The sequence below is a fragment of the Carlito syrichta genome, unplaced genomic scaffold, assembly GCF_000164805.1.
Source record: "Carlito syrichta isolate Samal-C Ts95f unplaced genomic scaffold, Tarsius_syrichta-2.0.1 Scaffold313379, whole genome shotgun sequence".
Taxonomy (NCBI): domain Eukaryota; kingdom Metazoa; phylum Chordata; class Mammalia; order Primates; family Tarsiidae; genus Carlito; species Carlito syrichta.
In genome coordinates this window covers 210,105-223,674 of record NW_007257475.1, presented here as the reverse complement: position 1 = coordinate 223,674, position 13,570 = coordinate 210,105, and the positions used below count along the sequence as shown (strand labels likewise).

The window sequence follows — 13,570 nt, the reverse complement described above, 5'->3', positions numbered from 1 at the left end:
TTGGAAGGCCGAGGTGGATGGATCGCCAGAGCCCAGCAGGTCGAGGCTGCAGTGGCCGGGAGCGGCCACTGCACTCCAGTCTGGGTGACAGAGTGAGACTCCAACTCAAAAAAAAAAAAAAAGTGTGATTCTAATCAATGTGGACAAGAGTTTGGGAAGTGAGCACCCCCAACTGGCTGGCGGGAGTGTAGGGAAAAGCATTTTCTGAGAGCTAGTCGGTCCTTTCTGTAATAAACATTTAAAATAGTTTATTTGGAAATGATTTCAAATTTACAAAATGTTGCAAACATGAAGAGTACAAAGAACACCCATGTGCCCTTTATCCAGATTCCCTTATTGTTAATATTTACCCTAATATTTGTTATTTGCTCTCTCTCGCACTTTCTCTCTATCCACCTCCCCTCATTTGAGAGTAAATTATAAACTGTAATTTACAAATGGAGTAAATTACAAAAGAAATGACCCTTTACCTCTAAATATGTCAGTGTATATTTCCTAAGAACAGAGGTATTTTCTTACACAACCACAGTTATTGACTTCATACACTTACTGGGATACAACACTTTTATCTCATCTATAATTCGTGTTCCAGCTGCGCCAATTGGCACAATAAAGTCCTTTATCAAATATCTTTCCCCATCTGGTACAGGATCCGGTGTCTAGTCGGATCCTGCATTTTGTGTCCTGTCTCTTTAGTCTCTTTAACCTGGAACTTTCCCACAGCCTTTCTTTCTCTTTAATGGCCTCGACTTTTTGTTTTTTTGAGTTGGGATCCCACTCGGTTGCCCAGGCTGGAGTGCAGTGGCACACTCATGGCTCAGCACGGCCTCAAATTCCGGGGCTCAAGGGATCCTTCCGCTTCAGCTTCCCAAGTAGGTGGGACTACAGGCACATGCCACCACACTTGGTTCAATTTTTTGGTAGAGGTGGTTTCTCGCTATGTTGCCCGGGCTTGTCTTGAACTCCTGGGCTCAAGAGATCTTCCCGCCTCAGCCTCCCAATGTGCTGGGATGACAGATGTGAACCACCGAACCCAGCTGACATTGACACTTTTGAAAAACGTTCCTACCCCTTTAAAAATGACAGCATTCCTCATTTTGGGTTTATCTGATGTTTCCTCATGACGGAACTGAAATGGAGCCTTCTCAGCCAGGATACGGCAGATAGAATGCTGTGTCCTCCTCAAGGCATAGGACCCAGGGAGGGGACTCTGTCCACCTGTCCCTCCAAAGTGATGTTAATGTGATCGCCTTGTTAAGGTCTGGCCCAGTTCCTGCAGTGTATCATTTCTGTTTTCTTTTTCCCTCCCTGCAACTAATTAGCGTTCTGTGGGGAGACACTTGAGGTCATATCCTGCTCCTCACCAAAACTCTCCCTGTGATTTGTATTCATTGATAATTCTCGCTTTGGGGACACTTACTAAGAGGGCTCCGACGATGACTTAGCAGTCCACTCCCTTCACACCGACCAGCACATTGGGCTTCTTCTGTAAGCAAGACCTTCCCTTCTCTCCCTCCTCCTCTTCCTCCTTCCTCTTTTTCTCTGCTATATCTGTCTGTCTATCATCTATCACCCATCCACTTATCAATCACCTATCTATCATCTGTCTATCCATCAATCACCTATCTATCATCTGCTATCTATCTATATCATCTACTGGTGTCTACCTGTCGTCTATCCATCTATCAATTATCTATCTCTCTATAATCCATCATCTATCTATTCATCAATAATCCATCGCTCTATCATCTACTATCATCTATTAGCTTTCATCTACCTATCCATCTATTGTCTATTATCTATCTATCATCTCCTATCTATATCATCTACTATCTAGCTACCTCTCATCCATCTATCCATCTATCAATCATTTAGCTATCTCTCTCTAATCTATCAGCTATCTACCTATCTTCTGTCTGTCTATTCATCAATAATCCATCACTCTATCGTCTATCATCTATTATCTATCATCCATCTATCCATCTATCATCTCTCTATTATCTGTCATTTTCCTGTCATCATCTACCATTTGTCTATGTATCACCATCTATCTATCTATCATCTCCTATCTATATCATCTACTATCTATCAACCTATCGTCTATCTATCCATCTATCAATCATTTAGCTATCTCTCTATAATCTATCAGCTATCTACCTATCTTCTGTCTATCAATAATCCATCACTCTATCATCTATCATCTATTATCTATCATCCATCTATCCATCTATCATCTATCTATTATCTATCATTTTCCTATCATCATCAACCATTTGTCTCTGTATCACCATCTATCGATCTATCATCTATTATCTATCTGTCATCTACCATCTATATCATCTACTATCTATCAACCTATCGTCTATCTATCCATCTATCAATCATCTATCTCTCTCTAATCTATCATCCATCTATCATCTCTCTATTATCTGTCATTTTCCTGTCATCATCTACCATTTGTCTATGTATCACCATCTATCTATCTATCATCTCCTATCTATATCATCTATCTATCATCTATCATCTAGCTATCATCATCCACCATTGATCTATCCATCATCTATTATCTATCATCTTTTTTTCTATCTATTCTCTATCAATCGATCTCCCTATTAATTTATCTATTATCAGTAAGAACCCAAGAATTTCTATTTTCTAATGGTTTGCAACTTGTTATTAATTTATAATTATTGCCAGTTGCTGATATTTTATCCTGATTACTGTACTGAGCATTTGAGTATTTAAATTATTCTGAAGTTGGTCAGTGGGAGCCCCTTCAACCTTCCTTGTAACTTGCTCATTTTTTCAAGCACTCCATTTCTGGCATAGCAAGATATTCAAGGCTTACATTGTACATACCTTGCTTCTTTTCCAGAACCAGTCATTTCTCGGGAGAGTACTGGTTCCTTTTAGTGTGGAATAGTATTAGGAACCAAGATCTGGGAGTCAGGTGTGCTCATTGCTACTGGGGTGTCTTTTCTTCTGGGCCCTTTCAGTGGACAGAACTAGAAAATATAACCACGTGTACACACACACATACACATGTGCCCACATATATACATAATTATGCATATTTTAGAAATCATGCATTTACACTAATACCTCTAATCCCAAGTTCTTTTTGGCTTTTCCCATTTTGTATTTGTATATCCCTTCTTCCATAGCGAGAACCCTGGCTCCCAACAATGTTAACACATTTACTCACTTACTCCATTTAATAAATTGCTCATGCCAGGTGTGGTGGCTCACACCTGTAATCTCAACACTTTCGGAGGTTGAAGTGAGGGGATTGCTTGAGCCTATGGGCTCAAGACCAGCCTGGGCAACTTGGTGAGACCTCGTCTCTACAATAAATAAAAAAACTAGCTGGGTGTGGTGGTGCGTGCCTGTAGTTCCAGCTACTTGGAAGGCTGAAGTAGAAGGATCGCCTGAACCCAGCAGGTCGAGTCTGCAGTGGCTGAGAGCATGCCACTGCCCTCCAGCCTGGGAGACAGAGTTAGACTCTGACTAAAAAAAAAAAATTTGCTCATTATAATATATCTAAAATATCTTATAATTGCATTGCTCACACTGTTACAAAAAAAAAGTCTGCTAAAATGAGTTCAGGATTCTCTCTCTCTCTCTCTCTCTCTCTCTCTCTCTCTCTCTCTCTCTCTCTCTCTCGCATTTTATCTGGGCTTGTCTCAGGAGATGCCCCTCCCACGTCCTCCTCAGCTGCCTCTGGAGGGGAACAGGTAGCAGTTGGGTGGGCCTCTCATGATCATTGTTTGAGGAAGATACAATCCACACAAATGACTAGGGTTAGTCTTTTTCACCCTCTCCCTCTCTTCTTTCCTTCCTCCCTCCTGCTCTTCCTTCCTTTCCCCTAAGTGTGATTATAATATTCATTTGAAATACAATTAGGTTCATTTGCTTTATTTTGCTTTTCAGTTTCATTTTAGTTTTTGAGCATTTGCTTTCAAAAGTCAAAACTACACATAACGATATTTCAGAGAAGGATCACTTCCTCCCACATTCCTTCCACCTCCCTTTCCGTCCCATACCTTGTGGGCAACCAACTTCGTTGTTTTGTGGTTTATCCTTCTGGGGTTTTTTTTTTTTTGGTAAAGATAAACAGACGTATGCATATTATCTTAGTGCCCCTTCTTTCTTTCACAGCAGATAGCGCACTATATATGCTCTTTCGCGTGTTGCTTTTTTCACTTTAGAGAGTCCTGGAAATCCCTCCTTATCTAGCCACAGAGATCTTCCTTATTCCTTTTCACAGTGAACTCCATTGTGTAGAGACCCCAGAATCTGTTCAACTCCTCTCTTATGCTTGGACATCTAGGTAGTTTCCAAAATTTTGCAATGGCAAACAAGGTTGTAATGAATAGCCTCATGCGTTTGTGTTTTCATATTGCTGGAGGTTTCTTCAACAATATCTTCTGGTGAAATTCCTAGCAGTGGGGTTACTGGTCTGAAAAGCAAATGCACACATGTATTGTTAGATATTGCCAAATACCCTTGCATCAGGATTAAAACATTTTGCATTTCTGTGGACAAGGTAAGCAAATGTGTGCTTCTCATATTATCTGTCACAAATGGTGGACTCTTACTCTACTAACCAGCAGGTCCCCAGGCTCTGCATCCCTTGTCCCCTTCACCTGTGAGGTCATCCTCCTGGGGCTGTCTCAGGAGAGACCTCTTCCACACCCTCCCCAGCTGCCTCTGGAGGGGAACAGGTAGCAGCTGGGTGCACCTCTCATTATCATGGTTTGAGGAAGATTGTTTTTTTTTTTTGAGTTAGAGTCTCACTCTATAGCCCAGGTCTGGAGTGTGCAAATGGCACGCTCACAGCCACCGCAGACTCGACTTGCTGGGCTCAGGTGATCCTTCTGCCTCAGCCTTCCAAGTAGCTGGAATTACAGGCACGCACCACCATGCCCGGCTAATTTTTGATTTATTATAGGGATAGGGTCTCACCAGGTTGCCCAGGCTGATCTTGAACCCCTGGGCTCAGGCAATCCTCTTGCCTCAGTCTCCCAAAGTGCTGGGATTACAGGCAGGAGCCACTGGGCCTGATGTGAAGAAGATTAAAAAAAAACTACTACTATGATAAAAACAAAATAACATATGTTTGTTATAGAAAAGACCTGCATGCAAAAAGAAAAAAAATCTCGTGTATTTCCACCTCCACCATAGGCAATTATTAACATTCAGTATACTTCCTTTTAGGTTTGATTTTTAGAACTTTTGATTTTTTTATTTGAAATAATTATAGTTTCACAAAAAGCTGTAAAAATGTAGCATCAGGGAAAGATTCCATGTGCCCCAGTCGTTTCCCCAGTGGATACATCTTATATAACTCATACAATATCACAGCTAGGAATCATACTGGAACAATATGTGCCTATAGTTCTATACCAGTAGTTTACATGATCAGGCAAACACCACTGCAATCAAGATACAAAAGTAGCCAGGCGGGGTGACTCATGCTTATAATCCCAGGCTGAGGTGGAAAGATTGCTTGAGCCCGGAAGTTCAAGACCAGCCTGGGCAACATAGCAAGACCTCACCTCTACAAAAAGTCAAAAAATTAGCCAGGTGTGGTGGCACATGCCTGGAGTCCCAGCTACTTGGGAGGCTGAGGTGGAAGGATCACCTGAGCCCAGGTGTTGATGCTACAGTGACCTGTGATGGTGCCACTGCACTGCACTCCAGTGTGGGTGACAGAATGAGAGTTGGTCTCTCTCTTCTCTCTTTCTCTCTACACACACACACGTATTTTTATCACCACAAAGATCTCCTGGATTCTGCTTATTTGCAATCACACCCAACTTCCTCTTTTCAAACCGTCCCCAAACACTGACAGCCATGAATTTGCTTTTCATCTCTATGATTTGGTCATTTCAAGGATCTTTTATAAATGGAACTGTACAGTATGTGACCCTTTGAAAATGACTTCTATTTTCCAGTCACGTATCATGCCCTTAAGATCCATTCAAGTACGTCGAACAACACAGCGGTTAGGGGCGCTGAACCCCACACGGTTGAAAATCCGTGTACAACTTTTGACTCCCCAAAGACTTTACTCGTGTCTGACTGTGAACCGGAAGCCATCTTTTGTATATTCTATGTTTTATATACGGCATGCTTACAATAAAGTAAGCTAGAAAACAGAAAATAGCCTTTAAAAGTCATAAGGAAGAGAAAATGTATTTACTGTTCATTAAGTGGCAGCGGCTCCTCCTAAAGGTTCTCATCCTCATTCTCTACGTGCTGAAAGGCCGAGGAGGAGGGAGAGGAGGGGTTGGTCTTGCTGACTTAGAGGTGACCGAGGCGGAAGAAAATCCGAGTAGATGTGAACTTGCACAGTTAAAGGCTGTGTTGTCCAAAGGTCAACTGTAGTTACACAGCAATAGATTTTCCTTTATGACTGAGGAGGTTTTCGTGCTATGGCTATTCTGTAGTTGGCTTAGTCATTCTCCTACTGAAAGACATTTTATGTGCTGTTACATGGCTCCCCTTCCTCCCTCCCCTGGCAGCGACTGCCGATCCCTCCCTTGTGTTATTGTGAGTAATGTTCAGGTCCCACTTACGAGTGAAAACATGTGGTATTTGGTTCTTTGTTTCTGTGGTAGATGATTCGCTAAGAATGGTGGTCTCTAATACCATCAGGCGTACCTGATCCTAAACCAGGGACCAGCTGGGGGCCCAAACTTCACCTGCATATAGATTACTTATGTACCTAATCCTCACTTGTACTCCACATCTTTAAAATCAAATAAAGTATATATAAAAAAAGACATATTGGTTGTTTCTAGTTTTTAGCTATCAGAAATAAAACTGCTATGAGCATTCATTTATAGGATTTTGTGTAGACGTTAGGTTTTTATTTCTTTTTTTGTTGTTAGTAGAATCTTTTTTTTAAGTCAGAGTTTTACTCTGTTATCCAGGCTGGAGTGCAGTGGCATGCTCATGGCCACCACAGCCTCGACCTGGTGGGTTTAGGCGATCCTTCCACCTCAGCCTTCCAAGTAGCTGGAATTACAGGCACGCACCACCACGCCCGGCTAATTTTTTGGTTTATTGTAGAGATGAGGTCTCACCAAGTTGCCCAGGCTGGTCTCGAACCCATGGGCTTTGGCAATCCTTTCACCTCGGCCTCCCAAAGTGCTGGGATTATAGGTGTGAGCCACTGTGCCTGGTCAGTAGAATCTTTTTATTAAAAACAAAACAAAAACCAAAAAACAAAAAAGTTTTCCAACCGCACACAGGAAGGGCATGGGTAGGGGGATGTGTCTGTCCATCCAACCCTTACCCCCACCCTATGTGGTTTTGGCAGCTATAAGGGGTGTGGCCAAAATAAAAATGGTGTATGTGTGCGAGGGAAGGGACGCAAAAGCTGTGGGAGTGGTGAGACAGGGACAGACAAGGTCAGTACTGGGAACGCCGCGGGTGGGAGGCCATTTCATGACATTTTTTGTTGACCAAACTGCTGTGGACACCTTCTTTGCCCATCAGTAGGACTAGTATTTTGGCAGTCATGGTGACAGTGACATTGAAGGTGGGGGCTCCATCAGTGATCCATGGTAAATTCCCCATCCTGTAGCAGTGAGTCCCTGATCACAGAACATTTCTGGCCCCTAAGTGTCAGTTCGTTCGTTAAAACACTTTTTTGTCTTTGCCAGTCAGGACACTAACCTCAGCTGGCGTGATGTTGACGAAGGTTTTTCTTGTGACGGCGGCCCAGACAGAGGGCAAGACCTTGCAGTCCACAATGGCCATGTCCTGATAGGTCCAGTCTGCTGTGAGGTTTTTGATGTTGGGATTCCACCTGGCCCTGGCACTGGGCTCGGGCTGCCTCCGGCTGGTGGGCAGATAGAGGTGGAGGGCTGTGGTTTTTATTTCTTTGCTCAGGAGTGCAATTGTTCAGTTGTTTGCTAAGTGTCTGCTAATGAAATTGCCATCTGGGTGCAGTAACTCACACCTGTCATCCCGGGGGAAGTGCAGGCAAGAGGATTACCCGAGTCCAGGTGTTCGAGTCCAGCCTGGGCAACTTGGTGAGACATCTCTACAAAAAATCAAAAAAAAATTAGCTGGGCGTGGTGGCATGCACCTGTAATTCCAGCTACTTAGGAGGCTGAGACAGAAGGATCACCTTAGTGCAGCAGGTCAAGGCTGCAGTGGTCATGAGCGTGCCACTTCACTCCAGTCTGGGTGACAGAATGAGATTCTGGCTAAAAAAAAAAAGAAAAAGAAAAAGAAAGAAATTGCCAAGCTATTTTCTAGAATGATTGCACCATTTGACATTTCTATCAGCAGTGTATGGGAGATTTGGTCTCTCCACATATGCTTGGCAGTATTTTGTATTGTTATTTTTTTCCCAAGTTTAGTTGTTCTAATATTTTATCATGGTCTTAATTTGTTTTTCCTTAAATGACTAAAATAATGTTGAATATCTTTTAATGTGTCTATTTACCATTTGTATATCCTTTTCAGCGAAATATTTCTTCATGACTTTTGCTCATTTTCTTTCTTTCTTTTTTTTTGAGTTGGAGTCTCACTCTGTCACCCAGACTGGAGTGCAGTGGCCGCTCCCGGGACTGAAGTGCAATGGCCGCTCCCGGCCACCGCAGCCTCGACCTGCTGGGCTCCGGCGATCCTTCCGCCTCAGCCTTCCGAGTAGCTGGAACTACAGGCGCGTGCTACCACGCCCGGCTAATTTTTTTGATTTATTGTAGAGATGAGGTCTTGCCAAGTGGCCCAGGTGGGTCTCGAACCCGCAGGCTCAGGCAATCCACTCACCTCAGCCTCCCAAAGGCGCGGGATTACAGGCTGAGCCAGCGAGCCTGGCAGCTCATTTTCTAATTGGATTGTTTGTTTGTTTTTCTTTTCTTTTTACTGCTGAGCTTTAATATTTCTTTGTGTACTCTAGCTGTGTGTCCCTCATCAGATAAGTGATTTTCTCCTAGTCTATAGCTTGTATTTTCATACTTTTAACAGAGTCCTTTGCAGAGAAGAAAATTTAAATTTTGATGAATTATCAATTTTTCTTTTATGGATCATGTTTTTGGAGTGGTGTCAAATAACTCTTCACCAAGCTCTTGGTCATGAAGATTTTATCCGGCTTTCTTCTAAAAATTTTATCATTTTATTTTTATTTTTTGATTTATTGTAGAGATGAGGTCTCACCCAGTTGCCCAGGCTGGTCTCAAACCTGAACCTGTGGGCTCAGGCCATCCTCTCACTTCATGCCCGGCCAAATCGTATCATTTTATATTTCACATTTAAATGTGTGATCCATTTGAAGTTAATTTTTGTATAAGAGATGAGGTTTAGGTTAAGGTTTACTTTTTTTTCTCCCTAATAATGTCTTTAACCTCTCCCCCCCCCTTTTTTTCTGAAAAGAGTACCCTTCCTCTATTGAATTGCTTTGGCATCTTTGTTGAAAATCAGTTTGGCATATTTTTACGAGTCTATTTCTGAGTTCTGTATTCTATTTCATTGACTTATGTGAGTATATCTCTCTACCAATACCACACAGTCATGACTACTGTAGCTATATAATACATTTTGAAATCAAGCTTGGGAGGCTGAGGTGAGTGGATTGCCTGAGCCCGCGGGTTCGAGACCTGCCTGGGCAACTTGATGAGACCTCATCTCTACAATAAATCAAAAAATTAGCCGGGCGTGGTTGTGCACGCCTGTAGTTCCAGCTACTTGGAAGGCTGAGGTGGAAGGATCACCAGAGCCCAGCAGGTTGAGGCTGTGGTGGCCAGGAGCGGCCACTGCACTCCAGTCTGGGCAACTGAGTGAGACTCCAACTCAAAAAAAAAAAAAAAAGAAATCAGGGAGAGTGATGTCTCTCACTTTATTTTTTCAAAATTGTTTTAGCGGTTTAGTTCCTTTCTTTTGCATATGAATTTTAGAATAATCTTATCTATGTCAATAACAATTTGCTGAGATTTTGATAGTAATCACTTAAGCCTGCATCTGAATTTGGCAATGAGCCAGACACTGAAATGACTACTGCATGATCGCACTAAAAAGAATCACACTCATAGAAGCAGAGAGTAGGATGGCCAAGGGCTGGGAGGAGGGAGAAATGGGGGGATGTTGGTCAAAGGTGCATAGGTTCACTTATGCAAGATAGAGAAGTTCTGGAGATCAAATGAATAGGATGATGGCTGTAGTCAACAATACTGTATTGTGTATTTCAAATTTGCCAAGAGGGTAGATCGTAATTGTTCTTACTGCAGGAAAGAAGAGGAAAAGGAAGAGGAAGAAGAGAAAATAGAAGAAGAAGGAGAAGGAGGAAGAGGAAGAAGAGGAAGAGAAGGGGAAGGACTCTGTGAGGTCAATTAGCTGGAATGTAAAGATTATTTCACAGTGGCATATTTCACAATGTATACATGTATCAAAACATCAAGTTGTACATCTTAAATATTTAAATTTGTTTATTATACCTCAACAAAGCTATTTTTAATTTTTTAAATTTTTTTATTTTTTATTTTTTTGAGTTGTAGTCTCACTCTGTCGCCCAGACTGGAGTGCAGTGGCCGCTCCCGGTCACTGCAGCCTCGACCCACTGGGCTCTGGCGATCCTTCTGCCTCAGCCTTCCAAGTAGCCTGAACTACACATGCGCGCTACCATGCCTGGCTAATTTTTTGATTTATTATGGAGATGAGGTCTCGCCAAGTTGCCCAGGCGGGTCTCAAACCCGCAGGCTCAGGCAATTCACTCACCTCAGCCTCCCTGGGCACGGGATTACACGCTGAGGCACTGAGCCCGGCTCAAAGCTATTTTTTAAAAAGTATAACCACTGAGCCAAACGTAATACATGTTTTAAAGCTTTGGACTTGTATTTCCAAGTTGACTTCAAGAAATGTATTTACTAATTTATAATCTAGGTATAAGAGTCCTCACCCTGGCTCCAAAGCTGGTGCCCACAGTGGCCCATAATCCCCTGAAATTATACACAAATGTGCGGGCATTTGTGTTGATGTGGATTCTGGGAAGAGATCTCTAGGTATTGAAGAGTCTCTGGAAGTGGAACAAGTGACTTTCTGTCGTGTGTGTGTGTGTGTGTGTGTGTGTGTGTGTGTGTGTGTGTGAGAGAGAGAGAGAGAGAGAGAGAGACAGAGAGAGACAGAGAGGGAGAGAATGTGTGTGTGTTTGTGAGTGTGTGTGTGTGACAGAGAGACAGAGAGAATGTGTGTGAGCATTTGTGGGAATGTGTGTGTGAGAGAGGGAGAAAATGTATGTGTGAGTGTGTGAGTGTGTGTGAGACAGAGAGATAGAGGGGATGTGTGTGTGTGTGTGTGTGTGTGTGTGAGAGAGAAAATGTATATGTGAGTGTGTGAGCATGTGTGTGTGTGAGTGTGTTTGAGTGTGCATGTGAGTGTGGTGATGGTCACTGCTCATCTTGGCACCAGTAAAGCCAGCAGTGAGTGTTCCCGAGGCCCCAGCCATTTCCTCCACCGACACTTCCAGGGCTCCAACTTCTCTCCTGTCTAACCCCTTGTGTCTCTTTCCTCTTCCCCAGAGAAGCTGCACCAGCCCCAGGTAGCAGCCCAGAGCTCAGCCACAGTGGAGCACGTGGACTCCTTGAATCTCACGTGCATCTCTCCAAACACTGACGTGACAATCCGGTAGTTTCTGAACCTCGAGGTGATTCAGGAAGGGGATGGGCCTGTGATCTCCAGGGATGGCAGGGCCCTCACCATCCCCACCGTCACCCGCAATGCCTCCGGCACCTACCACTGCGAGATCAGGAACCACCTGGGTGCCAGACTCAGGGAAGCCCTCGTGGTCAGCGTGACCTGTAAGTCTGGGTCTCTCTGCTTCACAACGGACTCACCTCTGAGGCACGCAGTACCTCTGGCCCAACCGCACACTGGTTCATCCACTATTTACAACTGAGCGTTTAGATCAGGGACTCTGCAGATTACCTTGGTTCAAATCCTGGCCCTGTTGTTTCTCAGCTGAGTGTCCTTGGGTGAGTCACTTCACCCTTCTGTGCCTCAGTTTCCTTATCTGCAAAGTGAGACTCATAATAGTCTCTATCTTATTGGGTAGTTGTGAGGATTAAATGAGTTCGTCTTTGGATGAAGAACTCAGAACAGTACCTGGCACATAGTAAGGGCTTAATAGTTGCTTAGGATTACTACTCTCTTGAAAAATCCATTTATTTCACAAGACATTTATTGAGTCTCTACTAGGTATCCAGTTAGGAACTCTCAGACTCGTCCTATCCCAAGATCAAATGCAAAGTCAGGTGGAGATTACAGGACCCCAAACTCCCCAGAATTCCAGATCTTAGAACATAAATATTGGCAGGGCTGAAAGGGCTTTTAGAGACACCTCATTTTAGAAACAAGGAAACTGAAGTTAGAAAAGGGAGGGGCTTACCCAAGATCTCATAGCAGTCTCGAGTGAAGACGGGAACTTAAACTCTCTCTTTCTCTGTCTCTGTGTCTCCCTCTACCTTTTGGAATATCGATGGAGCATGTTGGGTATTATTCTAGTCGAAGCAAGTGGCATAACTGACAAGCACTTCCCTGTCTTCACGGAGCTGACCTTCTACAAAGGGCAAACCAGGCAACAGATCCAAGAATGAGGAGGCTACTGCCGTAGTTCATTCATTCATTCATTCATTCATTTGACAAAGCTTTAAGTTGTGCCAATTGCATACCTCCCTCAATGTACCAAGCTTCCAACACTAAGCTGAATGCACAGTCTGGGGGTGGGGGTGATCCTTACTCCCCACACTTTTCCTAATTAGGAAGCCTCTCTCCTTGTTCAGATGGTCCTGACACCCCCACCATGACTGTACAGGACCCAGATTTTGTGATCAGTTCCAACCTCACCCTGGTCTGCTTGGCTGACCCCCCCCTTGCCCAGTACACATGGAATATCAATGGGGTCCCCAGGCTGGGGGACCAGACTCCCTTCATTTCCAATCTTTCCAGGGCACACTCAGGGGTCTATACCTGTCAGGCTTCAAATCCCATTTCCGGTTTGCATAGCAGTGTGGACGCCTTCATCACCGTCTCAGGTATGAAGTCAGGGGTGAGGGTTATTGGTTAATAGTGAAATACTCAAAACTTAAAAAAGGAAAAGAAAAAAAAAATCAAGAGAAACATTGTTGCCTGCCCCAGGACTTTATTGGTGAGCTTCGATTTTGTTTTCAGAATTATTTTATTGGCTGTTCCATGTCTCCATATATTCAGCAAGATTTTTATAATCTGTGCTATGTAGTATAAATTTTCATACACTTAAACCAACAAAATAACTTTTAATTGGTAGGAACTGATTTTAAAACCAGCATATGCCACTTTTTTTTTTTTTTTTTTGAGTCGGAGTCTCACGCTGTCCCCTAGGCTGGAGTGCAGTGGCACGTTCACAGCCACCACAACCTCGACCTGCTGGGCTCAGGCGATCCTCCTGCCTTAGCCTCCCAAGTAGCTGGGACTACAGGTGTGTGACACTACCCCCGGCAAGTTTTTAAGATTTGTATACAGTTGGGCTCGGTGGCTCAGCCTGTAATTCCACGCCTTTGGGAGGCTGAGGTGAATGGATTGC

General features: G+C 43.5%; 2 pseudogenes; one reads left to right on the top strand and one right to left on the bottom strand.

Annotated features, from left to right (window-relative positions):
• Positions 1-7,419: 7,419 nt before the first annotated feature.
• LOC103272911 lies at positions 7,420-9,238 on the bottom strand (annotated as a pseudogene).
• Positions 9,239-11,395: 2,157 nt separating this feature from the next.
• Positions 11,396-13,570, top strand: part of LOC110596739 — a 10,754-nt pseudogene continuing 8,579 nt past the window's right edge.